Raw genomic sequence first — 27,299 nt, forward strand, 5'->3', positions numbered from 1 at the left:
AACCCAGATGCCCATCAGCAGACGAATGGATGAGGAAGCTGTGGTACATATACACCATGGAATATTACTCAGCCATTAAAAAGAATTCATTTGAATCAGTTCTAATGAGATGGATGAAACTGGAGCCCATTATACAGAGTGAAGTAAGCCAGAAAGATAAAGACCATTACAGTATACTAACACATATATATGGACTTTAGAAAGATGGTAACGATAACCCTATATGCAAAACAGAAAAAGAGACTCAGATGTATGGAACAGACTTGTGGACTCTGGGAGAAGGCGAGGGTGGGATGTTTCAGGAGAACAGCATTGAAACATGTATATTATCTAGGGTGAAACGGATAACCAGCTCAGGTTGGGTACATGAGACAAGTGCTCGGGCCTGGTGCACTGGGAAGACCCAGAGGGATCGGGTGGAGAGGGAGGTGGGAGGGGGGACTGGGATGGGGAGTACATGTAAATCCATGGCTAATTCATATCAATGTATAACAAAAACTACTGTAATGATGTAAAGTAATTAGCCTCCAACTAATAAAAATTAAAAAAAAAAAAAAAAGAAAATAGTTGATTCCCTCGAGCACCAACCACTCTGGCCAGCTCTAGGCCTGCTCGAGTCGGGGTGGGACCTGGGTAGATAATCCCCAGAAAGCCCTCAGGTTGGCCCTAGAGTCCTGCCCTCCAAGGTCAGCACTCCACTGAGAATCCTGGAGCCGCTCTGCTCTCAGACCCTCCTCGGTACGTCCCCTGGGCTACACCAGCAAGGCACAGCTGCGGGCAGAGGAGAAAGGACAGGCTCTCTGTATGCCAGTGAGAGTGTCTGGTCTCCGTGGCAGCCTCTCCTATATCTAAAATTATATGCGGATTAAGAGCACTCCATCTGGCAAGAGCAGATGGAATTGGGCGGAAGCATAATCAGGGCACTGCATTTCAGATCTGTGGCTTTCCATTTATCAAGAAGACAAAAAGTCCAGGAGAGAGGTGTATGTGGAGTGCGTTTCTGTATATGTGCGTGTGTTTTGTGTACCACATGATGTAGGGACTAGACACTCAGTATGTGTGACAGGAAGATGATTTAGGGGAGATTAGCCAAAGGGATTAGCCAAAGGAAATGGAAAACTGAGGTCAGAATAGATGAGGGAGATGGGCAAACTGGGTGGTCAGAGAAAGACCAGGATGCCCTCAAAGCTCCAAGAGCACAAAAAGGTCTGACAAAAGTCTGAATAAAGAGAGGAGAGAAACCCCGCAGGACTGGGAGCTCCTCGAGGACCTTAGGCCATCTCTCCCATGGCACACAGGAGTAAAAGCAGAAGGAACTGCCATACTGTCAGTCAAGTATAAATATGGCTATAAGCAACAGAAACCCACCTTGCAGGCACTTGAACAAATAATGGTTTCTTTGTCTCACAAAATAAAATATCTGAAAGTGGGTGGAGGGTGGTGCTTAAGGGTATCAGGGCTGGCATCTTTGTGATTCTCTTGACCTTTTTCTATGGAAATATAGTTACTGCCGTTTCCAATATCAGAAATCTTTCCAACCTAGGAAGAAAGACTAGAAAGAACCTTTTCAATCTAGAAAGAACTGTGCCAGGCAGTCTGTCCCACTTCAATCCCATTGGCCAGAGCTGGTCACGTGGTCTCTCTCAGCTGCAAGGCAGGCTGGGAAAGGAGAGCACAGGTTGCCATGACCATGGCCTAGGCTTGTCAGCCATTCTGTTGCACCAAACAAAATCAGGGCTCTGTTAGTAAGGAAGAAAGGGGAAATGGATATTGGGAAGGCAACCAAGTCAAGAGGTGATATCCTCAGTAGTGAACATTTTCAGTGAAGACTAAATTAATATACCAAAGTGGAGCTGAAACAGTCTCCAGAAAAACTATGAGGCCTCACTCTGAAAAGGCAATAATCCAAGACACCAAAGTCTGCTTCCTTGAAATAATCATCTCAGTCATTACTGTCTCAACTGATCTTCAGGGCAATCCCATGAGATAAATGTTATTATATCTCGGCTCCTATAGGCAGGAAAGATGTGTTTCACACCCTGCACATCATGTTTTGCAGGAATACTTCTTTAAGATGTTACAGGCATTACTCCAGATATTACTCTACTATTTGGTCCTAAAGTGACTGCTCCTTATAGGTAGCCACCCCCTCCTCCTTCACTCAGTTACTGTCTCTTGCCCTTCCCCAGGTTCAAAACACCAGTAACGAGGCCTCTAAAGTCAGGCAGACCTACATTCATATCCCCATTCTTCTTCTGGTCAATGTGTGGCCTTGGGCAAGCTGCTCAGCTCTCTGGGCCTAGTAGACCTTGAGAGGTTGTAGGAATTAAACAGGAGATGATGCACTAGAGCACCCAGCACAGTGCCCAGAAACAGCAGGTATTTGATAGTATCGGTGCTTTTCCAGAGATGCAACAATGCAGAAATGCAGCCATGGCCCAGCTGTGGTTTTGCATAAACCAAGATCACATTATTTCCCATATACCCTCCTTACAAAATCTAAATTTTCACAATCATGGATCATCTGTTTTGTTCTTTGCCACTAAAAAGCTGACCTGGCTTGAAGTCTTCAGAAGTTACTTCAACTGGCATTTATTGAGTATCAAGTGCCAGCTGCTTGGAGGCCTGGCCCTCCCCCCAGGAGGGTACAGTCTAGTTGCAGAATGGAACATGCAGGCAAATAAGTCTAAAATGGGGCAGAGCATAGTGACAATTATGTGTTGTGCTAATTCAAAATGCTGGGACTTCAGAGGTGGCACAGGCTGTGTGGGTGTGGCGTGGTCTTGTCCTTTCTGCCCTTGAGAGCAGTCCTCCAGAGCTGCCACGGAAGAGGTGCCACCAGGACCAGCTTAATTTATTAAAAATTAACTTCGGTGACAGCAGAGCCTTAAACTGGGGGTGGAGCTCTTCTGAGCACAGAGTCCTGTGTGACGGCCGAGGTCTCATGCTTATGAAGCTGGCCCTGGGTGCCGCCACCCCGTGGCCCCCTCAGCAGCCCCTCCGGTCCTACACGAAGAGCAGCTGCTGCCTCTGGGTGAGTCAGGACAGGACAGACCCATGGGAGATGGGTCAGCAGGCTTTCCCAAGCCAGTGACCATGTGTCATACTCCCTACTTCTGCCTGAGGAAGGTCATTTTTGTCTGATGAGAGTCACCAGGGGGACTATGGTTTCCACAGACCACAGTGGATGCGAATTTCCCCAGCATGAGACAGAGCTGCCCCACAGCGGGGCCTGTGACAATGGCCAGTCCCTCACTGTGCCTTTTACTGCACCTCAGACCACCAGCAGAAGGTCCAGGGGCCAGGAAAAGGGATGGGAGCCACTGACTCTAACAATCCCAAATAAAAGAAGTTCCAGGGAGCCTCCGGATCTCAGAGACAGAAACCAAAATAGGACACATAATAAACTGTACTGTGGGGACTTCCCTGGCAGTACAGTGGCTGAGACATCAAGCTCCCAATGCAGGCGGCTGGGGTTCGATCCCTGGTTGGGGAACTAGATTCCGCCTGCCACAACTAAGAGTTTGCATGCTGCAACTAAAAGATTCTGCGTGCCATAACGAAAACTGGGTGCAGCTCTCCAAAAACGTTTAAAAAATGTATTGTACACATAAATATTTAAGATAGGCATCAGTATGAGAGTGATATCAAGTGATATCCTTGGGCTGGTTGGGCCTCCAGAGGTCAGCAAGGGCATCCTCCTGCCTCCAGCAATTTGAAGGCAAAAGTTCTGTGATATGGAGCATCCGGGCACCCACCATCTCAGAGGCCATCTCACAGGCCTGTCTGGAGATACAAGGGCTGACATGGCTGCTTCCCGCCTACTGCTCAGCTGCCCACTAATGACTTATTCTGACCCTCCCCAGAGCCCAAGAACACATCCCCATCAATGACCAGGTTTGCCCAGGGACCTCCATTTCTCTGCACTGCCTTTGGGAGTGGCTCTGACTGGGAGCAATCTGGCCCCACCCTGCTTCAGCCCCAGAGACCAGGAAGACCGAAGGACAGGCTGGCAGTGATGCCAGAAGCAAGGAAGCCATGAATGCGCTCAGCCTGCTGCACTTGCCAGGCCAGGCCTGGATGCACCCCCGTACAGCCGCGGTCGCAGGGTGGGTTACAAACCTCTGCAGCTCAGGCACAAGGCCCGCCTCAATGGCCCTGCTTTGAAATGAGTTTAGGACAAGTGGCCAGATCCCTCCAGCTAGGTCCTGAGTGATGAGTCATAGCCAGAACAAGCTCCTGGCTGGCTCACAAGCTCCAGGAAGGCTGGGACTTTGTAATAAACCTCTGTATATATATACTCTTTGCACTCAGCCCAGGAGTCATTACCTGGCACTCAGAGGGTATGGGCAAAATTCCAGCTTAGACTGTCCTCTTTTTAAAATGACTTTTTGGGGGTGACTACTATCAAAACAAAACAGAAAGTAACAACATTGGTCAGGAACCCTTGTGAACAGTAAAAAAAAAAAAAAAAAAGAATTATCATATGACTCAGTAACTCCACTTCTGAATATATACCCAAAAGAACTGAGTAGGGTCTTGAAGAGAATTTGTACATCCATGTATAGCAGCAATATTCATAATAGCCAAAAGGTGGAAGCAATCCAAGTATACACTGACAGACAAATGTATAAAAAAAAGTGGTATAAACATACAACAGAATATTATTTAATCTTAAAAAGGAAGGAAATTCTGAAACATGTTACTACATGGATGAAACTTAATGACATCATGTTAAGCGAAATAAGCCAATCACAAAAAGACAAAGACACGAGGTTCCTGGGGTGGTCAAATACATGGAGACAGAGAGTAGAAAAGTGCTGCAGGTGTGGGTATGGAGAGCTGTTATTCAATGGGTAGGGTTTCAGCTTTGTAGGATGAAAAGAGTCCTGTAGTTTGGTTACACAGCAATGTGAATGTACTTAACACTACTAACTATACACTTAAAAATGGTAAATTTTGTATTATGTGTCTTTTACCACTGTTAAAAATATTTACCTCTATTAAAAAGAAAAATCCTAATATTTTGTGGTTTTTCTGCATACGAAAGAAACATTTATTAAAAATCTTGTACTTACAAAGAAGTCTAAAGAAGAAAAGCTGTAATATATCTCAGATATTACATATAAAAACTCATAAAGAAATAAAAACTACCCATAGCCCTACTGTTCAGAGACAATTGTTGCTGACAGTATGATATACGTCCTTCTGTATTTTGAAAATATACATGTGTGTACACCTATCTATCCATCTGCAATTTATGTCATTCAACAGATACAATTATACATATTATTTTTTCACTTAATGTATTAGAAGTATCTCCAAAATCTCCCCTAACATGATTTTAATTCATTTATTTATTTATGGCTGTGCTGGGTCTTCATTGCTGTGTGTGGGTTCTCCCTTGTTGCAGGGAGTAGAGAGGCTACTCTCATTGTAGCTCATGGGCTCTAGAGAGCATAACTTCAGTAGCTGTGGTGCACTCGGAGGCATGAGGAATCTTCCCGAAGCAGGGATCAAACATGATTTTTAATAGCTTCCTGGTACGTGATCATATGGACACAAAATGTCTTCAACTTGTCACCAATTTCTGAACATTTGAGTTGTTTATAAAGTTTTTCAATATTTTTAAACAGTACTGTGATACACACTTATGTATATACCGTAATCTATACATCTGACGGTTTCTTTAGAATCATTCTCCGGAAGTGAAGACACTGAGTCAGAGTATCTCCAGGCCGCTGGCACACACTGACCGGGGCCTCCTGACGCTTGCTTCTGGTCACAGGGCACAGCTGGCCGTGCTCTGTGCTCCGTCCCTGCTGGTGCTCAGAAGACCCCAGACCTTCCCTCCTTTGACTTCTGCTGGATTTGACTCCTGCAGGTACTGGGGAACTGCATGCGCTGGCACTTCAGCAAAATAAAAAAGAGCCCCCGTGTCTCTAGGAACTAACTTTGTAGGTTCAAATGACATCGTACAAAACATCTAGAATCTCTGTGGCTGGAAGGGACTTGGAGATGGCCCCATCCAACTCCATTCTTTCCCAGGAGAAAATGAGGCACACAAAGGGGAACACCATTCCCTTTTCTTGATGGATGGACTGAGCTAATGCTGAGCTTGCCCCATCATGCCAGGGACAGCTGGGGTCACAGCAGAGCGCAAATGCTCCAGCTCCCTGGACCAAGCACCAGCTTCCAGACCAGCTGCGGGGTCATTTGGGGCTCTCTTCTGACAGCCTCAGTGCTAATGGCCTCATGACTACATCCTGGCTCTCAGGAAGAACCAGGAAAACCCTCCAGGATGGTATCTCAGACCCTGCTCCTACTGTAAACTCGGCAAAGTTGGTCTTAGGTTCACAGCACAGGCAGCCCCTCCAGAGGCAGACATGGGGGTGGGTGGTCTGCTCTTGACCAGAGAGAAGAGCCAGGCACATGTCTGGAGCTGGTTTCGTGTCACAATAAGAGACAAGTGAGAGAGAAGATCAGTCAAGTCAAGAGGTAGCGCTGGTCCCTCCAGCTCCAAGGTCCTGGAATTCCCATAGGAGCAGGGGGACCACCTTGAGGGCCAGTATCCAAGCACCTTCATAATGTCTGCAAGAAAGAGGCAGCAGCTGTAGGGGAGAAAGAGGCACTGTGTTGGGGGCCAGAGACCTGGGAGCCACTCCCCGCTGACCCAGGCCAGCTGTGTGAGCCTCCGTGAGACACTTCATCTCTCTGAACTTAGCTCTTTGCATATAAAACAAGAAAATTTCCCTCATCCCCCCACCCCTAGCAATCACCCCGTTTCACTCCTCCCCTCAATAGCAAAACTCCTCCAAAGCATTGTGGATACTTGCCTCCAAGTCTTTTTTTCTGATTCTTTTTTAAAAAGTTTGTACTTTTTATGAATTGCTTCTTACATAAAAGTAACACATATATTATAAAAGATATGAAAACAAACCTATGCATCTGCCAGTCAGTTTAAGCAACAGGAAATCCCAAGGAATCTGAAATGCCAAGGCATCACAAAGAGTTGGACACAACTAATTAACTGAACAACGACAACAAAAGGCATCTGAAGTCCCTAATCACATCCTTCTCTCCTCTGCCCAGGAATACCCACTATTCCAGATTTGTCATCTATCACTCCCTCCCTTTTCACAAACTTGTTTTTTTTTTAATTGAAGTATAATTTACCTAAACACTATTTTAGCTCCAGGTATACAACATAGTGATTTGATATTTCTATATATTACAAAACAATCATCACAATTGAGCCTAGTTACCATCTGTAACCATACAAAGTTATTACAATATTATTGACTATATTCCCCATGCTGTACATTTCACCCCTGTGACTCTTTTATTTTGTAACTGGAACTTTGTACTATTTCCCTCTTCCCCCACTCTCCTCCCCTCTGGCAATCACCCATTTGTTCTCCGTATCAATGAGTCTGTTTCTATTTTGTAATGTTTGTTCCTTGTTTTGGTTTTTAGATTCCACATGTAACTGAAATCATATATTTGTCTTTATCTAACTTGTTTCATTTAGTGTAATACTTTCAAGGTCCACAACAGGGGCTTAATTTCCAAAATATACAAATAATTCATACAGCTCAACAACAAAAAAACCAAACAACCCAGTAGAAAAATGAGCAGGAGACTTAAATAGACATTTCTCCAAAGAAGACATACAGATGGACAAGAGGCATGTGAAAATATGCTCAACATCACTAATTATTAGAAAAACGCAAATCAAAACTACAATGAGATATCACTGCACACCAGTCAGAATGGCCATTATCAGAAAGTATACAAACAGCAAATGCTGGAGAGGGTGTGGAACAAAGGGGACCCTCCTACACTGTTGACGGGAACATAAGTTGGTGCAGCCCCTATGAAAAGCAGTATGGAAACTCCACAAAAAACGGAAAACAGAATTACCATATGATCCAGCAGTCCCACTCCTAACAAAACTATAATTAAAAAAAAAACTGCACCCTATGTTCCTAGCAGCACTATTCACAATAGCCAAGACATAGAAACAACATAAATGTCCATTGACAGATGAATGGATAAAGAAGATGAGGTACATATACACAATGGAATACTACTCAGCCAGAAAAAAAGAATGAAATAATGCCATCTGCAGCAACATGGGTGGAATGAAAGATTATCATGCTATGTGAAGTGAGGCAGAAAGAAAAGGACAGGGACTTCTCTGGTGGTCCAGTGGCTAAGACTCTGCGCTCCCAATGCAGGGGGCCTGGGTTTGATCCCTAGTCGGGGAACTATATCCCACACGCTGCAACTACAGCCAAGTAAATAAATAATAAAAATGAGTATTAAAAAAAAAGAAAGAAAAGGACAAATACTGTATGATATCACTTATATGTGGAATCTAAAATATAACACAAATGAATCTATCTGTGAAACAGAAACAGACTCACAGACTCAGAGACTTGTGGTTGTCACGGGGAAGGAGAGAGGGGGCGGTCTGGGAGTTTGGGGTTAGCAGATGCAAACTATTAATATTACTTATAGAATGGATGAACAACAAGGTCCTACTGCATAGCACAGAGAACTATATTCAATATCCTGAGATAGATAATAAAGGAAAAGAATATAAAAAGGGATATATATATATATGTATATGTATAGCTGAATCACTTTGCTGTACAGAAGAAATTAAAAGAACATTGTAAGTCAACTGTACTTCAATAACAAATAAATTTTAAAAATTAAAAATTAAATAAAAATAATCACTCGTATTATACAGTTAAAAAATACTTTCAAGGTCCATCATGTTCACAAATGACAAGATTTCATTTTTTTTTAATGGCTGAGTAGTATTCTATTGTATATATATCATATCTTCTTTATTCATTCATCTACTAATGGACACTTAGGTTGCTTCCATATCTTGGCTACTGAAAATAGCACTGGAATGAACGTAAGGGTACATATATCTTTTCAAACTAGTGTTTTTGTTTTCTTTGGAAAAACATCCAGAAGTGAAATTGCTGAATCAAATGGTATTTTTAATCTTTGAGGAACCTCCAAACTGTTTCCCATGGAGACTGCACAAATTTACATTCCAAGCAACAGTGTACAAGGGTTCCCTTTTCACCACATCCTTGACAACACTTATTATGTTATTGTTTTTTTTTTTTTCACTTATTATATTTTTGTTGCTAACAGCCACTCTGACAGGTATGAGGTGATATCTCATTGTGGTTTTAATTTGCATTTTCTTGGTGATTGGTGATGCTGAGCATCTTTTCATGTGTCTGTTGGTCATCTGTGTGTCTTCTTGGGAAACTATCTATTCAGGTCTTACAGGTTAGAGAACTTTTCAGCTATTGTCTATTTAAGTAAGTTCTCTGCCCCTTTCTTTCTCTCTTCTCCTTCTGGGACCCCTATAATGTGAATGTTAGTATCCTTGATGTTGCCTCAGAGGTCCCTTAATCATCATTTTGAAAATTCTTTTTTCTTTTGAGTTTGGGTAGTTACCACTACTCTGTCTTCCAATTGATTGACGTGTTCCTCTGTATCATCTAATTTTGATTCCTACTAGTGTATTTTTTTTTATTTCAGTTATGTATTCTTCAGCTCTGTTTGGCTCTTCTCTATATTTTCTAACTCTTCATTAAACTTCTCACTGTGTTTATCCATTCTTCTCCCGAGTATCTACATGATCAAAGAATTACTTTGAATTCTTTTTAAGGTAGATTATCTCCACTTTGCTTAGCTCTTCTTATGGGATTTTATCTTGTTCATTCATTTGGAACATATTCCTCTGTTGCCTCATTCTCACCAATTCTGTTTTTATTTCTATGTATTATGGATGTTGGTTATGTTTCTCTTGGAGAAGTGGCCTTAGGTGGGAGACACCCTATGGGGCCAAGCAGCACATTCCCCTCTGGTCACCAGAGCTATATGCTCTTGGGGGCCCCCCTCTGTGAGCTTTGTGAGCCCTTCTGTTGTGGCAGGGCTGACCACTGTGGGTGCACTGGTAGGCAAGGCTGGCCCCTTGCCCATGGGGCAGCCAGGCCCTGCCCCGTGCAGAGGCTGCCAGCTGTGGGCAGGCAGAGCTGCATCCCAGCGTGGTTGGCCATGCAGCCTGAGGTGTCCCAGGGCTGATGCCAGCCCATTGGTTGGCAGGGCCAGGTCTCTAAGGGTCTGCCTATAGGACCTGGGGGCCTGGGGCTGGTGCTGGCTCATTGGCTGGCGGGTAAGCCCCTGGTGTCAAGAGGCTAAGGAGAGAAGGCCACCAGCTCCAGTGTCCTTGAGGTAGAGCAAGCTCCCCCAAATGGCTGCTGCCCACATCTATGTCCCATAAGGGTCCCAGTCACCTCCTGCCTGCCCAAGAGGCTCTCCAAGGTCAGCAAGTGGGTCTGACCCAGTCCCCTCACAAATGACTGCCTCCGCACAGTGTCTTCGGAGTGTGTGAAATCTTGCACGCGCCCTTTAAGAGGAGAGTCTCTGTTTCCTCCACCCATCCTGAATGCAAGCCCGCTGGCTTTCGAAGGCAGGCGTTCTGGGGGTTCATCTTCCAGCTGCAAGAGCCCTAGGCTGGGGAACCTAATATTGGGCTCAGACCCCTCACTCTTTGGGGAGACCCTCTGTAATTATAATTATCCACTATTTGTAGATTACCCACCCAGTTGTGTGGGTCTTCACTATATCACATCTCCCCCTCTCCTATCCATCTCATAGGTTCCTTCTTTCTGTCTTTAGTTGTGGAAAATCTCTTCTGCCAGTTTCCAGGTTGTTCTCATAGACAGTTTCTCTATAAGAAGCTGTAGTCTGGGGGTGCCTGTAGGAGGAGGTAAGTTCTGCATCTTCCTACTCTGTCATCTTGACCACTCCCCTCTCATTAAACTTTCAAGTATTTATGTATCCCTAAGCTTTATGTCGGAGAAGGAAATGGCACCCCACTCCAGTACTCTTGCCTGGAAAATCCCATGGACGGAGGAGCCTGGTAGGCTGCAGTCCATGGGGTGGCTAAGAGTCAGACACAACTGAGCGACTTCACTTTCACTTTTCACTTTCATGCATTGGAGAAGGAAATGGCAACCCACTCCAGTGTTCTTGCCTGGAGAATCCCAGGGACGGGGGAGCCTGGTGGGCTGCCGTCTATGGGGTCGCACAGAGTCAGACATGACTGAAGCGACTTAGCAGCAGCAGCAGCAGCAAGCTTTATGTAAATGGTATTTTATTAAATGTATTCTGCCACTTTTAAAATCTGTTATGGATTGAATTGTGTCCCCCTCAAAGAAGATGGTCTCATGAGCCTTAACCTTTAGCATTACAGAATGTGACCTCTTTTGGATGTAGGATGTTCACAGAGGTAATAAGGTCGTTAGAGTGGGACTCAGACATAAAAAAGAATGAAATAAGGCCATTTGCAGCAACATGGATGGACCTAGAGATGGTCATACTGGGTGGAGTAAGTCAGGCAGAGAAAAGACAAATATCATATAAAGTCACTTATATGTGGAATCTATTTTTAATAGATTTTAATCTATTTTTAACAGACACAAACGAACTTTACAAAATAGAAACAGATACAAATGTTGAAAACAAATGTATTGTTACCAAAGCAGAAACGTAATGGAGAGCGATAAGTCATGAGAGGATCTTGAGATGAACATACACACACTACTGTGTATAAGATCGATAACCAACAAGGACCTACTGCATAGCACAGGGAACTCTACTCAATATTCTGTGATAACCAGTATGAGAAAAAAATCTAAAAAAGAATGAATAGGGATTTCCCTGGTGGTCCAGTGGTTAAGAATTCACCTCCTGATGCAGGGGACATGGGTTCAAACTCTGGTCGGGGAACTAAGATTTCACACACTTTGGGACAACTCAGCCTGCATGCCACAACTAGAGAAAAGCCCTTGCACTGCAGCAAAGAGCCCACAAGCCATAACCAAAAAAAAAAAAAACCAAAAAATCTCACAATAAAATAAATAAAATAAAAATTAAAAAGAGTGAATACACACACATATATATATATATAATTGAATCACCCTGCTGTACATCTGAAACTAATACAACATTGTAAATCAACTATATTCCAATAAAATTTTTAAAAAAATTTTTAATTGTAATCCCTTTCTTTTCAATGCAATGTCTACTCTAACTCTGGCTCTTATCAATACCCTCTGAACTAAAAGCAACTGTATCTTTGCTGGGAAAGAAGCAAAATATAGTGGGGCTTTTTTTTTTTTTTTTTTTACTGTGCTGCAGTATGCAGTATCTTTAGTTGCAGCATGTGGACTCTTAACTTGTGGCATGTGGAATCTAATTCCCTAACCAAGAATGGAACACAGGCCCCCTGCATTGGGAGCACAGAGTCTTAGCCACTGGACCCCCAGGTGAGTCCCAAATGCGGTGGTTTTGAGAGCAGAGCCTGGTGCTTGGAGTCAGACAGACATGAAACCAAATTTCAGTTCTGCCACTTACATGATCTTCATTTAAACCTCTCTATCCCTGAGTTTCCTCCATTGTCAAATAGTGATATTATCTACCTCAATCCCTGGTTGAGGAACTACGATCCTGCAAACTGCAAGGCATGACAAATCAAAAAGTCTTATTAGAGTGGGAGAGTGGGCTCTTAATATACTGACTGGTGTAATTATTAAAAGGGGGAAATTTGGACACAGAGCCACACACACATGGAGACTGCAGGAAGACTGGAGTTCTGTTGCCATCAGTCAGGTCAGTCAAAGAACAACCAGATGCTCAGAGAAAGGCCTGGAATAGATCCATCCCCCAGCAGCTTCATAGGGAGCATGGCCCTGCCAACACCTTGATCTTGAACTTCTAGCCTCCAAACTGTGAAAGAATATATTTGTTATTTAAGCCACCCTGTCTGTGGTACCTTTTTGTGGCAGCCCCAGGAAATGAATATATCATTCAACAATATATTCTTGAAATTTACTTGTTAATGAATGAAGCTGAGGTTTATTCATTTCTCTGCCATGTTCTGTTATATGACATAACACCATGTATCCATTTTACTTTGAAAAGCTAAAATACTGGCAACCCACTCCAGTATTCTTGCCTGGAGAATCCCATGGACAGCTGGTAGGCTACAGTCCATAGGGTCGCACAGAGTCAGACACAACTGACTGAAGTGACTTAGCACACATACACATGGTTCACTTACAAGTTTTTTTGATCTGGCAAATGCTGCTGCCCTGAAGCTCCTGCACATTGGACCCTTCAGGGAAGTGCTGTTTGGGTCTAGAGGGCAGATGCAAATCTTGATTGGGTAGCAACAATCAGAGCAACAATATACTCAGCAAGAGAACCCTAACTGCTATCCCCTTGGTCAATATGGTAGATGTAAAATGGTACTTCCTGGTGTCTTCAATTTGCATTTTCCTGATTCCTAACAAAGTTGGGCATCTTTCTGTGTTTACTGACAAAGTCTCTTGCAAAAGAGACTGGTAGTACTGTCTTTTTCTTATTTATTTCTAGGAACTTTTGATGTACTCTGGGCTCTAACCCTATAAAATATTGTCTGTGTGTTCCCAGTATCTTCTGTTTTGCACTTTTTCACTTTATTTATGGCATCTTCTAAGGAAGAGAAATTTCCCTTTTTTCCCCCTCTTAAGTGGACTTAATTTTTTAGGGCAGTTCTAGGCTCACAGCAAAATTACAGAACAGAAAATACAGAGAATTTCCCACGCACTGCTGGACCCCACACAGGCACAGCTATCTACTGCCAACATCTCCTGCCAGAACGGTACCATTTGTTACAACTGATGTACCTATGCTGACACATCAGCTTTTCCTGTTAATGTACGGAATTTATTGGTCTTTTTCTTAACAATTAGTGCTTTCAAGAAATTCTTTGTACTCCCAAGGTCACAGAGACAGACTCTGATACACCCTTCTTAAAGGTGCATATTCTGTCTGTCATGTCGTGAATGGACCTGGAATTGATTTTTGAAGCTGCCGTGTAGCAGGAATCTAAAGTGGGCAGCAGCACCTGCCCAGCGATTCTCATGGGGTTACTGTGAAGCTCAGAGGAGAAAATACGTGTGAAAGGGCACGGACAACCATCCAACAAGGTACAGATCTGGGTGCCTTGGACACTTAATTTGATACAGGATGAGAAAGCCATTTAAGAGAAGGTTGTTTCAGCTCTTGATTTGCTAATAAATTTGGTTGCATGTTAGGCTGCCGATAGACCAGGCAGAAACAAAACCTCCTCTCCCCTTCTGAGGCTAGAGGCCATGTGTGGGCTTTCCAAGAAAGTAAGTTCCAGTAAAACCGCTAAGGTTGGTCTCCCGCCGTCCCCCCACCCACACTGCACACTTCCTCAGTCACCAGACATTAACAGTGTGATTGTCAAGGCAGACCTGAGTCACAGAGAGATTAAATTATACCAGAAATCTGCTCAACAAAGTGCATGAGTAATGAGATTCAGAAAGATGTCTGTCTAAAGCAGCAAAAAAAAGTGTGGGTGCTTTCCAGAGAGCTTGCGGTACCCCCTCAAAGATGACTCCATCTGAGTTCCTGCTCCACTTTGAATGGCAAAAATTGCTAAGAAAGCACCTGTGACATCTGAGACCAGGAACTCCAGCAACTTTCCTGGACAGGAGATAACTGAGCTCCAGGAGGAGGTGGGCCAACTTCAGGGAACTGGGAGATTCAGATCCAAGGAGGCAGGTCTGCAGGGCTGGTTAGAGGCGGAGGGCTAAGAGCCGAGGGAGGTGGGGAGTAGACCCAGTGGGAGGCCATGCTGCTGGAGGAAGCTGACAAAATCAAAAGCACACTTTGACCTCAGAAGGTGGCATTGTTCGTGCTCCTTGAAGCACACCACGACTGAGAGCCAGGGTTTAGGCAAACCTGGGCCAGGTGCCTGCTACCCAGGCCTGTGACACTGGCCTTGTAACAGGGAAGAAAAAATCTGACTCCATAGTGGATCCTTTAATCTTTGTATTCCACTGCTTTTTCTACAAGTTAAGAGAATGTTGCCTACAGCCTGAAAGATACAGAAAAGCCCACTCTTTAAAAGTATAACACTTTTCCATTCTTATAGAGATCAAAAGATGGAGAACAGAGGATAACTTCCGTCTTGTTGAAGGTTTATAGGAACACTGTGACCAGGCCTGCCTGGACAGCTGCAAGAACAAAGGATTCCTTCATCAAGTTTGCAACAACCAGTTACACCCCCTCTGCTTTTCAGTAAAAACAGGAGGCCTGAATTCTAACTTGTGGAGGATGGTTCTTTGAGACACTAGTCCACCTTCTCCTCTGTCTGCTGGCTTTTCGAATAAAGTTGCTATTCCTTGCCCCAGCAACTCATCTATTTATTGGCTTGTTGTGTCCCCAGCAGTACAGCTTTGACAAAGTAACAGCCTCACAGGGAGGGGACTGGAGGAAGGAGAGAGATAAAAAGGCCTCGGGGAATTGTTTGGGGGTGACAGGTACGTTCAGCATCTTGATTGTGGTGGCATTTCACAGATGTACACATGTCAAAACTCACCAGACTGTACACTTTAAATATGTCCAGTCTGTGTGCGCTCAGTCCCTCAGTCTTGTCCAGTTCTTTGCCACATTTTGGGACTGTAGCCCGCCATGTTCCTCTGTCCATCAGCTTTCCCAGGCAAGAATACTGGAGTGGGTTGCCATTTCCTTCTCCAGAGGATATTCCCAACCCAGGGATCAAACCTGTGTCTCAGGTGTCTCCTGCATTTCAGGCAGATTCTTTACCTGCTTCACCATAGGGGAGGCTATGTCCAGTTTAGTCATTTTTATCTCCATAAAGCTGTTAAAAATTACCAAAGAGCATGTTGGAGATTTTTGTTACATTGGTATGTTGATAGAAGAAAGACTGGAGTGATGTTCCCCCCATATGTTAACAGGGCTGCAGGATGAGAGAGAATTTCAATTTTCTTTATGTTTTTCTATATGTTAAAAAAAATACCCAAACTAGATATGTCTTACTTTTATAGTCAAGGGAAAAAAGTGTTCACTTAAAAATAAGGACAATCTTTGGGACTTCCCTAGTGGTCCAGTAGCTAAGACTCTGAGCTGCTGATGAAGGGGGCCCAGGTTCGATCCCTGGTCAGGGAACCAGATCCCACATGCTGCAACTAAGAGTTCTTATGCCACAACTGAAAGATCCTACATGCTGCAACTAAGACCCAGCACAGCCAAGTAAATAAATAAATATTAAAAAAAAACAACAACCAGCAATCTCTAAGTCACTGGGGTCTTGTGAAGACAGGCAGCAGTGGAGCCAGGGTGTCAGATACTCCAAGCATTGAGGCTGCAGTACCTGAGGAACTAGCTTCGGACAGAACAAGCCAACCTTGGGTCATATCTCAGCTCTGCCACTTGTTGGCTGAGTGACCTTGAGCTAGGTACCTCACCATCTGGCGCTTCAGTTTCCCCAATTACAACATGGGAGTGATTGTAGAAGCCTCTGAAGGTGGTTGAGAGGTTCAGTGAGGTCATAGCTGTATTCCTACAGGACGCAGAGACTAGGCAACAAGTAGCTGCTGTTCCTTCCCTGTCTTAACTCAAGGTATTAAACAGAACTGACTTAATTAAAGGTTTGTTTAAATAAAGAGAATTGAGTAATCTCTGAAACAGAAATTCAGCTCTGGAATTGAAAGTTTTTTGAGGTTTCTCTTACCCAGTGCCAGAAATATTTCTCTCTCCACCAACGGTAACCACCACTGAGCCCACCTCCCATCACCGCCAACCATCCCGATTCCTCTGCACCAGCCCCTCCCTGCCTCTCTCTCTCTCTCCTTCCCTGATGCTCTGCGGTTAAATCACCGGAGTCTGCTTCTCCAGCAGCTGCTTTTGGTGAGTAGAGACCATACTTTACTTTTCTCTTCTCTCATGTGTCTTTTCTGCAGACCTGGGAGTAGCCACCAGTGCCCCCACCCCGTCCCCCATGCCCAGCCCAATTTTTGACTTGGCCTTCCCTTCGGTGGTCTGGATGTGTCCTTAACTGCCTTAATCTGGTTCCCTGGGCAGCTGACTCTGCTTCCCTGAACCTCCATTCCCTCATCTGTCTACTGGCACTGATTATTCCTCCCTCACCTGGCTTGCGAGGGAATGTGTTTTGTGACTTGTGCATGAAGCCTCACACAACACACGTGAGACCAAATTTTTTTCAGTCCCAGGGAAGAGGAAACCCCCTCTGACACCCCACCCTCGTCCCAAGGGTGGGCTCCAGCCCCTGAGGCCGTCACGTACTTCACTGTGACCACCCTTCTATGGTCAGTCATCTTCAAGTGGCTGACAAAAAGGGTTGCCTGCCATTTCAGTTAACAACCAGTGCTGCCCACCATGAAGCCATCAGTCACGGCAGCCTCTCCATCAGTATGCTCCGAGGAAAATTTGGCATGGAGACAAAAGAATACAGGCCTGAGATAGATAAGATACATATCTGAGGAATAATTTCAACGAGCCCAGATTCCTGCATCTTCCTACACACAGAAACGCACTAAAATCATTAACTCAAGGAGCCTGCTTTTTATGATTAGCAGCAATTATTTGATGTTTGACTACCTTTTTTTTTTTTTTTTTTCGTCTCAGCAAAAAGTGAAAAGAAAGTGAAGTTCCTCAGTCGTGTTTGACCCCATGGACTGTAGCCTACCAGGGACAGTGTCTGTGTGTCTGTGTATCACTCATGGGGGGTGTGTGTGTGTGTGTGTGTTGGAGGAGGGGGATGGCTGTGACAGGGATCGTTTCTGTGTGTCTGGGTGAGTGGAGATGCATTTGCAAAGTTTACACCTTTCCTCTGACTTAAACCCTACCACCAAGTTGTGCGTTACAGGCCTGCTGGAGGGCAATTCCAGCCTGACCAGTGGTTAAGAGAACCTCAGAAGGTGAGTTACTGCTCCTCCTCCATGTGCTGGGTCCCTCTGGGGCCCAGCCTGGCATGCCTCTGCCTGCCTTTTGTCTCTGCCAGGTTCTCCTTCTCACCATCTCCACCCCCCATCCCCAATCAGTCTCACTATCTGCCCCGCCATAGGCGTGAGGTCAGCCAGTCTGAAGCACCCAACCGTCCCTGGTCCGAGGACAGGCCGCTTCCTGGCACAGTTCGCCATCGGAGAGGACAGGTGAGCTCTGAATCGCCCTTCCAGGGCCCCACCGGCTCCTGCTTCAGTGGTCTGGTGGGGAGCCCTCTCTCCAGGCCACACCTCCCCACTGAGGATGGGCCGTGGTCATTGTTTAGCTCCTCCACTCCCTCACTGAGTGACCTTGGGCAACTCACCTCACCTCTCTGTGACTGTTTCCGCCCTCTGAAAAACAAGACAATAACACCTACTCACAGGATTGCCGGAAGCACTGAAGGGGAAAACAGTGTTTCCCAAACTTCAGTCATTCAACTTCCAGTCACAACCTTTACCATATCTGCCCATCACCTGCTCCATTCTTTACTTGGTGCTTGTCACTAAATCAACTCTAAATCGTCTCGCTTTGTAAAAATTATACTTTGCTAAAGAACACAGAGCCCATGCAATATATTAATAAACGCAGCCTCTGTTGTTCCTTCGATCCATTTTAAAAACTCCTATCTCCAATCCTTCAATTATTGGTCAGCTTTGGAGCTAGCTATATTCTTCTCTAATATCCACTGCCAGAAACGCTTCACTACCCTTTAAAGCTTTTATTTATTCATTATCTTTGACGGGGCTGGGTTTTGGCTGCTCGCCTCCTGCCGGTTGGTGCCTTTCTGACAGGGTCGGTTCTCCAGTTGCGGTGTGCGGGCTTCTCATCGTGCTGGCTTCTCCTGTTGCAGAGCCCAGGCTCTAGGCATGTGGTCTTCAGTAGCTGGGGCTCATGGGCTTAGTTGCCCCTTGGCATATAGGATCTTCCTGAACCAAGGATCCAACCCATGTCCCCTGCATTGCAAGGCGAATTCTTAACCACCAAACCACCAAGGCCTGTACTGTTCCAATTTTTAATGCTACTGCAGTGAGCACAGTGTTTATTAATATACAAAGACCCCTGGGGAAGGCACATGTAATGTAGGCTGTTCCAGCATACTTTAAGAGACCCCAAGGTAACAGATGGCAGTGTCGAGTCCATACCCAAGGCAGGGTGCAGAAACTGTGGGCCATGAGGAAACTTCTCCCTGGGGGAGTTGCCAGCCACCTGGAGAACCAGGACCAAGGCCCTCCCGGCTCCAGGCAGGCAGTCAGAGGGGCACGGGGGACAAGGAGCCCTCCTGCAAGTCCCACCTTCAGGCCGCTGTCAGAGAGCATGCCTCCCACCAGCCGATGCCTGTGGACCAAGTGTCAGGTGGGCAGATAGCAGGCGAGGGGACGAGGGCAGATCGGGCCTTACTGAGCTCAGGTCTCTCGAGCTGTGTGGGCAGGCGGGGCCTGACTCCATGAGCTCACAGTGACCTGTCCCAGTGAGGAGTCAAGAGTGCGGGGACTTCACAAACAAGTCAATTAAGTGGTGCACAGGGCCTGCATAGAACAACCCTGTGACTGCCCTGCGCCATCAGTTTAGAAAGCACTTTCACATGCTTTTCTTGGTACGTCACCCTGTGAGGTAGTCAGGACAACTCCAGGACTGTTACTCCACAGATGCGGAAACTAGGGCTCAGAGAGGCTGAGATGTGAATTCTCAAGACAGTAAAAAGGGGGAAGGCAATGTGGGATATTTACTGGCACCTCTTATGAGCAGGCACGTTCCCATATCTGACCTCATTTAACCTCCGGGACCGTGCTGGAGGTATGAGCTATAAGCCAAATAAACAAAGTTAAGAATCCTACCCAATAGAAAGATGGTAACGACAACTCTATATGCGAGACAGCAAAAGAGACACAGATACAGAGAACAGACTTTTGAACTCTGTGGGAGAAGGTGAGGGTGGGATGATTTGAGAGAATAGCATTGAAACACGTACATTACCATATGTGAAATAGATGACCAGTCCAAGTATGATGCATGAAACAGGGCACTCAAAGCCCGTGTACTGGGACAACCCAGAGGGATGGGGTGGGGAGAGAGGTGGGTGGGGGTTTAGGGACAGACTGACTCATGTATACCTGTGGCTGATTCATGCCAATGTATGGCAAAAACCACCACAATATTGTAAAGTAATTAGCCTCCAATTAAAATAAATTAATTAAAAAAAAAGAATCCTACCTAAGATATGGCAGGTTTGAATTTGTTAATTACGGGCAGCCCCCAACTTTAAGTGTGGTCAAGAGATATTCTCCCAGTGAAATGGGGCTTTTATGGTATTTACGTACTCAGGCTAGTCCAAGGAGGGCCAGTTAACCCACAATACTCCAGAATTCTTCAACATGTGTAGTGAACACTAGAAAAATATTACTGTAACACCACTAATTGAAACAGAAAAGCAATAGCATTTGATTTAAAAAAAAACTATTCTTTATCTTGAATGTTTGCCTGAAAATCTGAGGCCAGATAGAAGAATGGAAATAATTTCCCCTGCCCTATTTTAGAATTTAAAGTAAAAGAAGAAAAAAACAGGACTCAATGGACACGAATCTGAGCAAACTCTGGGAGACTGTGAAGGACAGGGAGGCCTGGCCTGCAGTCCATGGGGTCACAAAGAGTTGGACACGACTGAGCAACTGAACAACTTGTGGGAGTGGGGCAGGGGGCAACAGCCGCCCGAGGGGAGCAGGCCGGAGAAAAAAGGACAGAGTCAGCTGACCCAGTAGGGATGTTATGAAAGGAAGAAGCAGGCGCCTGGGAGCTAGCTCCACGGGAAGGGGCCGGCAGGATGGCCAGAGACCCTGAATTTTCTCCTGCTCAAGAGGCTGCTTCCCACGAGAACCAGACATCCGGCCTCCACAGAAATATGACAGAGGATCTGCCAACTGCTGGGGAGCTGGGGATTCAGAGGCCTGAGAACAAAGTGCAAGAGCAGTTCTGTTTTCCAGGGAAGAGGAATGTGTTTCCAATGGGTAGGACCCGAAGTGGATTTAAATCCCTGCTGCCACATACAAAAGTCTGGAAGCAGGGGCAGGTGAGGGGTCTAGTAGCAGCTGGATAACCCCTTCTGTCCTGGGAAGTAGAGCCCAAGGCTCTGACTGCTTTCAGCTCTGAGGCTGAGATGGTAGGTTCCAATCTTGGAGCCACACTTACCAGCTATGCAACCCAGCAGGTGGGTCACTTGTCTGAGCCTCACCTCCTCCTGAATAGGCATTAAACTTCCCACCCAGGGCCACTTCAGAGAATAAGACCTACAGAACAACTCACACACAGACTCAGGCACACAGTGGCAGGGGCACATACAACATGTAATCAACACATGTCACTCGCATCCTGGCTGGCTCCCTCACTTCCTTCCAAGCCCACCTTGAGCCAGGTCATGAGGCTGCAACTCAAGGGTTGTTGTTCAGTTGCTCAGTCATGTGCGAACTCTTCGCGACCCCATGGACTACAGCATGCCGAGCTTCCCCATCCTTCACTATCTCCTAGAGTCTGCTCAAACTCATGTCCATTGAGTCGATGATGCCATCCAACCATCTGATCCTCTGGTTGCCCCCTTCTCCTTCTGCCTTCAATCTTCCCCAGCAACTGAAGGGTGGAAGAGGTCTTTCATGATTCAAAGAGGATATAAAGAGATAAGAGGCATGATTCTAATTTGAAATCAGAGCCTGACAGCTGATCAGGCTGTGGAGGCCACCATCTCCCATTCGTGGAGCCCTGCAGCAAAGGGGTTTGCAGTAGGCATGCACCCACTCCCGGGTCAAAGCAGAGAAGCCAGCCAAGCCAATGAAAGTGTCTATAGACCCCTAGTTCCCAATGTTCTTAGGTAATGTCAGAGCTGGAAAGAGCCACATATCTGGTTCCACATCCTCACTGCACAGATGAGGGAACAGGCCCAGAGAGGGGAAGGGCTTTTCCCAGTCACACAGTCCAGCAGAGGAAGTGCTGGGCTTAGGAATCAGATGTGCCAAAACCCAGACTGGCAGCCAGAATCCCCTTTGTTAGGAAACACTTGCTCATTTACCACAAGTATCTGATGAATTTGCTTCCAGTCTTTTAAAAATACATCTGCGCTCAATTGCTAAGTCATGTCGGACTCTTTACAACACCATGGACTATAGCCGGCCAGGTTCCTCTGTCCACAGGATTTCCCAGGCAAGAACGGGAGTGGGTTGCCATTTTCTTCTCCAGGGATCTTCCCGACTCAGGGATTGAACTTGTATCTCTGGCATTGGCAGGCAGGTTCTTTACCACGGAGCCACCAGGAAAGCTCCTTTTAAAAATATGGTCCATGGGAGAAGGGAATGGCAAACCACTTCAGTATTCTTGCCTTGAGAACCCCATGAACAGTATGAAAAGGCAAAATGACAGGATACTGAAAAAGGAACTCCCCAGGTCAGTAGGTGCCCAATATACTACTGGAGATCAGTGGAGAAATAACTCCAGAAAGAATGAAGGGATGGAGCCAAAGCAAAAACAATACCCAGTTGTGGATGAGACTGGTGATATAAGCAAGGTCCAATGCTGTGAAGAGCAATATTACATAGGAACCTGGGATGTTAGGTCCATGAATCAAGGCAAATTGGAAGTGGTCAAACAGGAGACGGCATGTCAAACAGGAGTGAATGTCAACATTCTAGGAATCAGCAAACTAAAATGGACTGGAATGGGTGAATTTAACTCAGATGACCATTATATATACTACTGTGGGCAGGAATCCCTTAGAAGAAATGGAGTAGCCATCATGGTCAACCAGAGTCCAAAATGCAGTACTTGGATGCAATCACAAAAATGACAGAATGATCTCTGTTCGTTTCCAAGGCAAACCATTCAATATCATGGTAATCCAAGCCTATGCCCCAACCAGTAATGCTGAAGAAGCTGAAGTTGAATGGTTCTATGAAGACGTACAAGACCTTTTAGAACTAACACCCAAAAAAGATGTCCATTTCATTATAGGGGACTGGAATGCAAAAGTAGGAAGTCAAGAAACACCTGGAGTAACAGGCAAATTTGGCCTTGGAGTACGGAATGAAGCAGGGCTAATAGAGTTTTGCCAAGAGAACGCACTGGTTATAGCAAACACCCTCTTCCAACAACACAAGAGAAGACTCTACACATGGACATCACCAGATGGTCAACACCGAAATCAGATTGATTATATTCTTTGCAGACAAAGATGGAGAAGCTCTATACAGTCAGCAAAAACAAGACTGGGAGCTGACTGTGGCTCAGATCATGAACCCTTTATTGCCAAATTCAGACTTAAATTGAGGAAAGTGGGGAAAACCACTAGACCATTCAGGTATGCCCTAAATCAAATCCCTTATGACTATACAGTGGAAGTGAGAAATAGATTTAAGGGACTAGATCTGATAAGAGTGCCTGATGAACTATGGACAGAGGTTCGTGACATTGTACAGGAGACAGGAATCAAGACCATCCCCATGGAAAAGAAATGCAAAAAGGCAAAATGGTTGTCTGAGGACACCTTATGAATAGCTGTGAAAAGAAAAGAAGCGAAAAGCAAAGGAGAAAAGGAGAGATATTCCCATTGAATGCAGAGTTCGAAAGAATAGCAAGTAGAGAGAAGAAAGCCTTCCTCAGCGATCAATGCAAAGAAATAGAGGAAAGCAACAGAATGGGAAAGACTAGAGATCTCTTCAAGAAAATTAGAGATACCAAGGAAACATTTCATGCAAAGATAAAGGACAGAAATGGTAGGGACCTAACAGAAGCAGAAGAAATTAAGAAGAGGTGGCAAGAATACACAGAAGAAGAGTACAAAAAAGATCTTCATGACCCAGATAATCACGATGGTGTGATCACTCACCTAGAGCCAGGCATCCTGGAATGTAAAGTCAAGAGGGCCTTAGGAAGCATCACTGTGAACAAAGCTAATGGAGGTGATGGAATTCCAGTTGAGCTATTTCAAATCCTGAAAGATGATGCTGTGAAAGTGCTGCACTCAATATGCCAGCAAATTTGAAAACTCAGCAGTGGCCACAGGACTGGAAAAGGTCAGTTTTCATTCCAATTCCAAAGAAAGGCAATCCCAAAGAATGCTCAAACTACCAGACAATTGCACTCATCTCACACGCTAGTAAAGTAATGCTCAACATTCTCCAAGCCAGGCTTCAGCAATACATGAACCGTGAGCTTCCAGATGTTCAAGCTGGATTTAGAAAAGGCAGAGGAACCAGAGATCAAATTGCCAACATCTATTGGATCATCAAAAAAGCAAGAGAGTTCCAGAAAAACATCTATTTCTGCTTTATTGACTATGCCAAAGCCTTTGACTGTGTGGATCACAATAAACTGTGGAAAAGTCTGAAAGAGATGGGAATACCAGACCACCTGACCTGTCTCTTGAGAAACCTGTATGCAGGTCAGGAAGCAACAGTTAGAACTGGACATGGAACAACAGACTAGTTCCAAATAGGAAAAGGAGTACGTCAAGGTATATTGTCACCCTGCTTATTTAACTTATATGCAGAGTACATCATGAGAAACGCTGGGCTGGAAGAAGCACAAGCTGGAATCAAGATTGCTGGGAGAAATAACAATAACCTCAGATATGCAGATGACACCACCCTTATGGCAGAAAGTGAAGAGGAACTAAAAAGCCTCTTGATTAAAGTGAAACAGGAGAGTGAAAAAGTTGGCCTAAAGCTCAACATTCAGAAAACTAAGATCATGGCATCTGGTCCCATCACTTCATGGCAAATAGATGGGGAAACAGTGGAAGCAGTGTCAGACTTTATTTTTTTGGGCTCCAAAATCACGGCAGATGGTGATTGCAGCCATGAAATTAAAAGATGCTTACTCCTTGGAAGGAAAGTTATGACCAAGCTAGATAGCATATTAAAAAGCAGAGACATTACTTTGCCAACAAAAGTCTGTCTAGTCAAGGCTATGGTTTTTCCAGTGGTCACGTATGGATGTGAGAATTGGACTGTGAAGAAAGCTGAGCACTGAAAAATTGATGCTTTTGAACTGTGGTGTTGGAGAAGACTCTTGAGAGTCCCTTGGACTGCAAGGAGATCCAACCAGTCCATTCTAAAGGAGATCAGTCCTGGGTGTTCATTGGAAGGACTGATGCTGAAGCTGAAACTCCAATACTCTGGCCACCTCGTGCAAAGAGTTGACTCACTGGAAAAGACCCTGATGCTGGAAGGGATTGGGGGGCAGGAGGAGAAGGGGACGACAGAGGATGACATGGCTGGATGGCATCACCGACTTGATGGACATGAGTTTGAGTAAGCTCCGGGAACCGGAGATGGACAGGGAGGCCTGGCGTGCTGCGATTCATGGGGTTGCAAAGAGTCAGACACAACCGAGCGACTGAACTGAACTGAAACATAATTTAAGATTATATTTAAATATAGCATGATATACAATAGTATAATTTTAAATTAAATTATACATGAACACTTTTTTTAAAGAAACTTAATTTCATTGCCTCCTGGGTATGCTGTGATTATTCAGCGTTTATTGAATGAATGGATGGATTTTTATCTCCACTATCCCAGTCCAAGTCTCAGCCTTTTTATCAGCTTCTTCCTGAATGACAGGAATAGGCCCTCAATTGGTGCCCTCCTCTGGATACCCCTTCACCCAGAGCCTTTCCTCCCCGTACCCACCCAGTCCTACCATGGCCTCCACAGGGGCAAGGAGGGCAAATGAGGCTGCTCAGAGAAGTCCCCTAATCCTGCTCCTCTCGCCGTCAAGGCTGACCTTGGGACACCCTTTGGACAAGTCGTGGGACAGATCTGGGACCTCCAGACCCCCTCTCCCCTGGATCCACCCCCAGGGCCCTCAGCTGCTCCTTCACACTAATGGTGCTCCTCTCACTCAACAGCTGGGTCTGCCTTTGCTTTTTCTCTCCTTTCCCCCTGGTACTGGGACTCGGGAAGACCTTGAGCCTCTGGCGGGACTTCAAGGGAATAATTCAATCATAGACAATTAGGGCGAGGGACTTCTCTGGTGGTCCAGTGGCTACGAATCTGTGTTCCCAGTGCAGGGGAGCAGATCAACCCCAGGTCTGATCTCTGATCAGGGAACTAGTTCCCACGTGCGGCAACTAAGAGTTCCCACATGCCTCGACTAAAGATCCTACATGCTGCAACTAAGACCCGGTACAGCCAAACTAATTTTTTAAAAAGAAAAGAAAATTAAGCCTAGTTTGATGGGGGAACCCTTTCATAATGTATACAGATAACAAATCATCATGTTGTATATTAAAAGTCTTACAATTTTACTTGTCAATTATTCCCCAATAAAGCATTAAAAGAATATTAAGGCCAGAGCCTGGGAAACTGGCAGGACCTGAGGAGACAGAGGCTCAGCCAGGCCCAGCACTGCTGAAGGCCGGGGAATGAGTGAGTTCTCCACAATGGGGCACACCCCAGGCATAGGACCTGGGGAATACCCTGACAGGAGGTGAGAGAGTCATGGGCAGAGTATCCCTGACTCAGGAGGAGAGTCTGGAGTGTGTCTGACCCCCCCAGATCAAGAGTAAAGAGAGCTCAAGAATGAGTGTGTGGCCCGCAGAGGAAAGGCAGCTGAAGACAGACGGGCGGCGCCTTCCCTCCCTGAGATGGGCGTGCGCCGCCCCCGGGGAGCACGCTGGGGGCCTGGCTGTGACCAGAGGCCCTCTGGCTGGAGCTGATGCTGAGAAGCCTCCTGGTGAGACTGGACGGTGAGCCTGGAAGGGCGTGGACCCTCCACCAAACCCCAGGGCCCAATGCCCGAGACCCCATTGAGCAGGAACAGGGTGGGACGGAAACCAAACAAACTGCTCCTTTAATGCCACCTGAAATTCATGTTTCAGGAATGTTTGATTTGGGGCTTCTCTTTCCTGCAGCAGGATATTTAAACAAAACAAACCTTTAAAAACTTCAACTCCAAAGCTCAGAGCACTCTGTGTGCCTCCTGGTCTCCGCTTCAGGAACAAACCTCCTTTACTCTTTGGTCTGGACTGTATCCAAGGCAGATGGAGCTCCTGGATCAAGGCAGAGGCAGCCCACGTCCCTGCCGAGGGTTCACAACCAGACTTTTCAGCCTTCCAGAGGCTTCCTCGCCAGGGGCTCAGCGAGGCTGGCAGTTGGGGGTGCCAACTAGGAGCAGAAAGGGCCACATCCCTGCCCCAAACCCAAGTCCGGCCAGTTCCTCCCTAGGGAAGAAGCTTGGTGGGGAGGAGAGCAAGCTGAAAAGTCACCCAGGGAACATGACCCAGGCTGGGTCTGTCTGGGATTGAAAGGGAGGTGGCCCATCCTCAGTCCTGGCCACTCCCAAATGATCCAAACCCAGAGCCTGCAGAACCGGCAGAGGAAGCAGAGACA

General features: G+C 45.6%; 1 protein-coding gene and 1 long non-coding RNA gene across 2 annotated transcripts in view; one reads left to right on the plus strand and one right to left on the minus strand.

The window, feature by feature from the left end:
• The window catches only part of LOC139034722 (uncharacterized), a 31,143-nt gene extending 11,384 nt beyond the window's left edge, over positions 1-19,759 (plus strand). The window contains exon 2 of the long non-coding RNA XR_011487230.1: positions 5,694-19,759. This is a non-coding gene — a long non-coding RNA (uncharacterized lncRNA). The remainder of the gene's footprint in view (positions 1-5,693) is intronic.
• TFRC (transferrin receptor) overlaps positions 1-27,299 on the minus strand; it is a 135,839-nt gene that overhangs the window by 93,466 nt on the left and 15,074 nt on the right. The window lies entirely within an intron of this gene.

The sequence above is a fragment of the Odocoileus virginianus genome, chromosome 4 (assembly GCF_023699985.2).
Source record: "Odocoileus virginianus isolate 20LAN1187 ecotype Illinois chromosome 4, Ovbor_1.2, whole genome shotgun sequence".
Classification (NCBI taxonomy): Eukaryota; Metazoa; Chordata; class Mammalia; order Artiodactyla; family Cervidae; genus Odocoileus; species Odocoileus virginianus.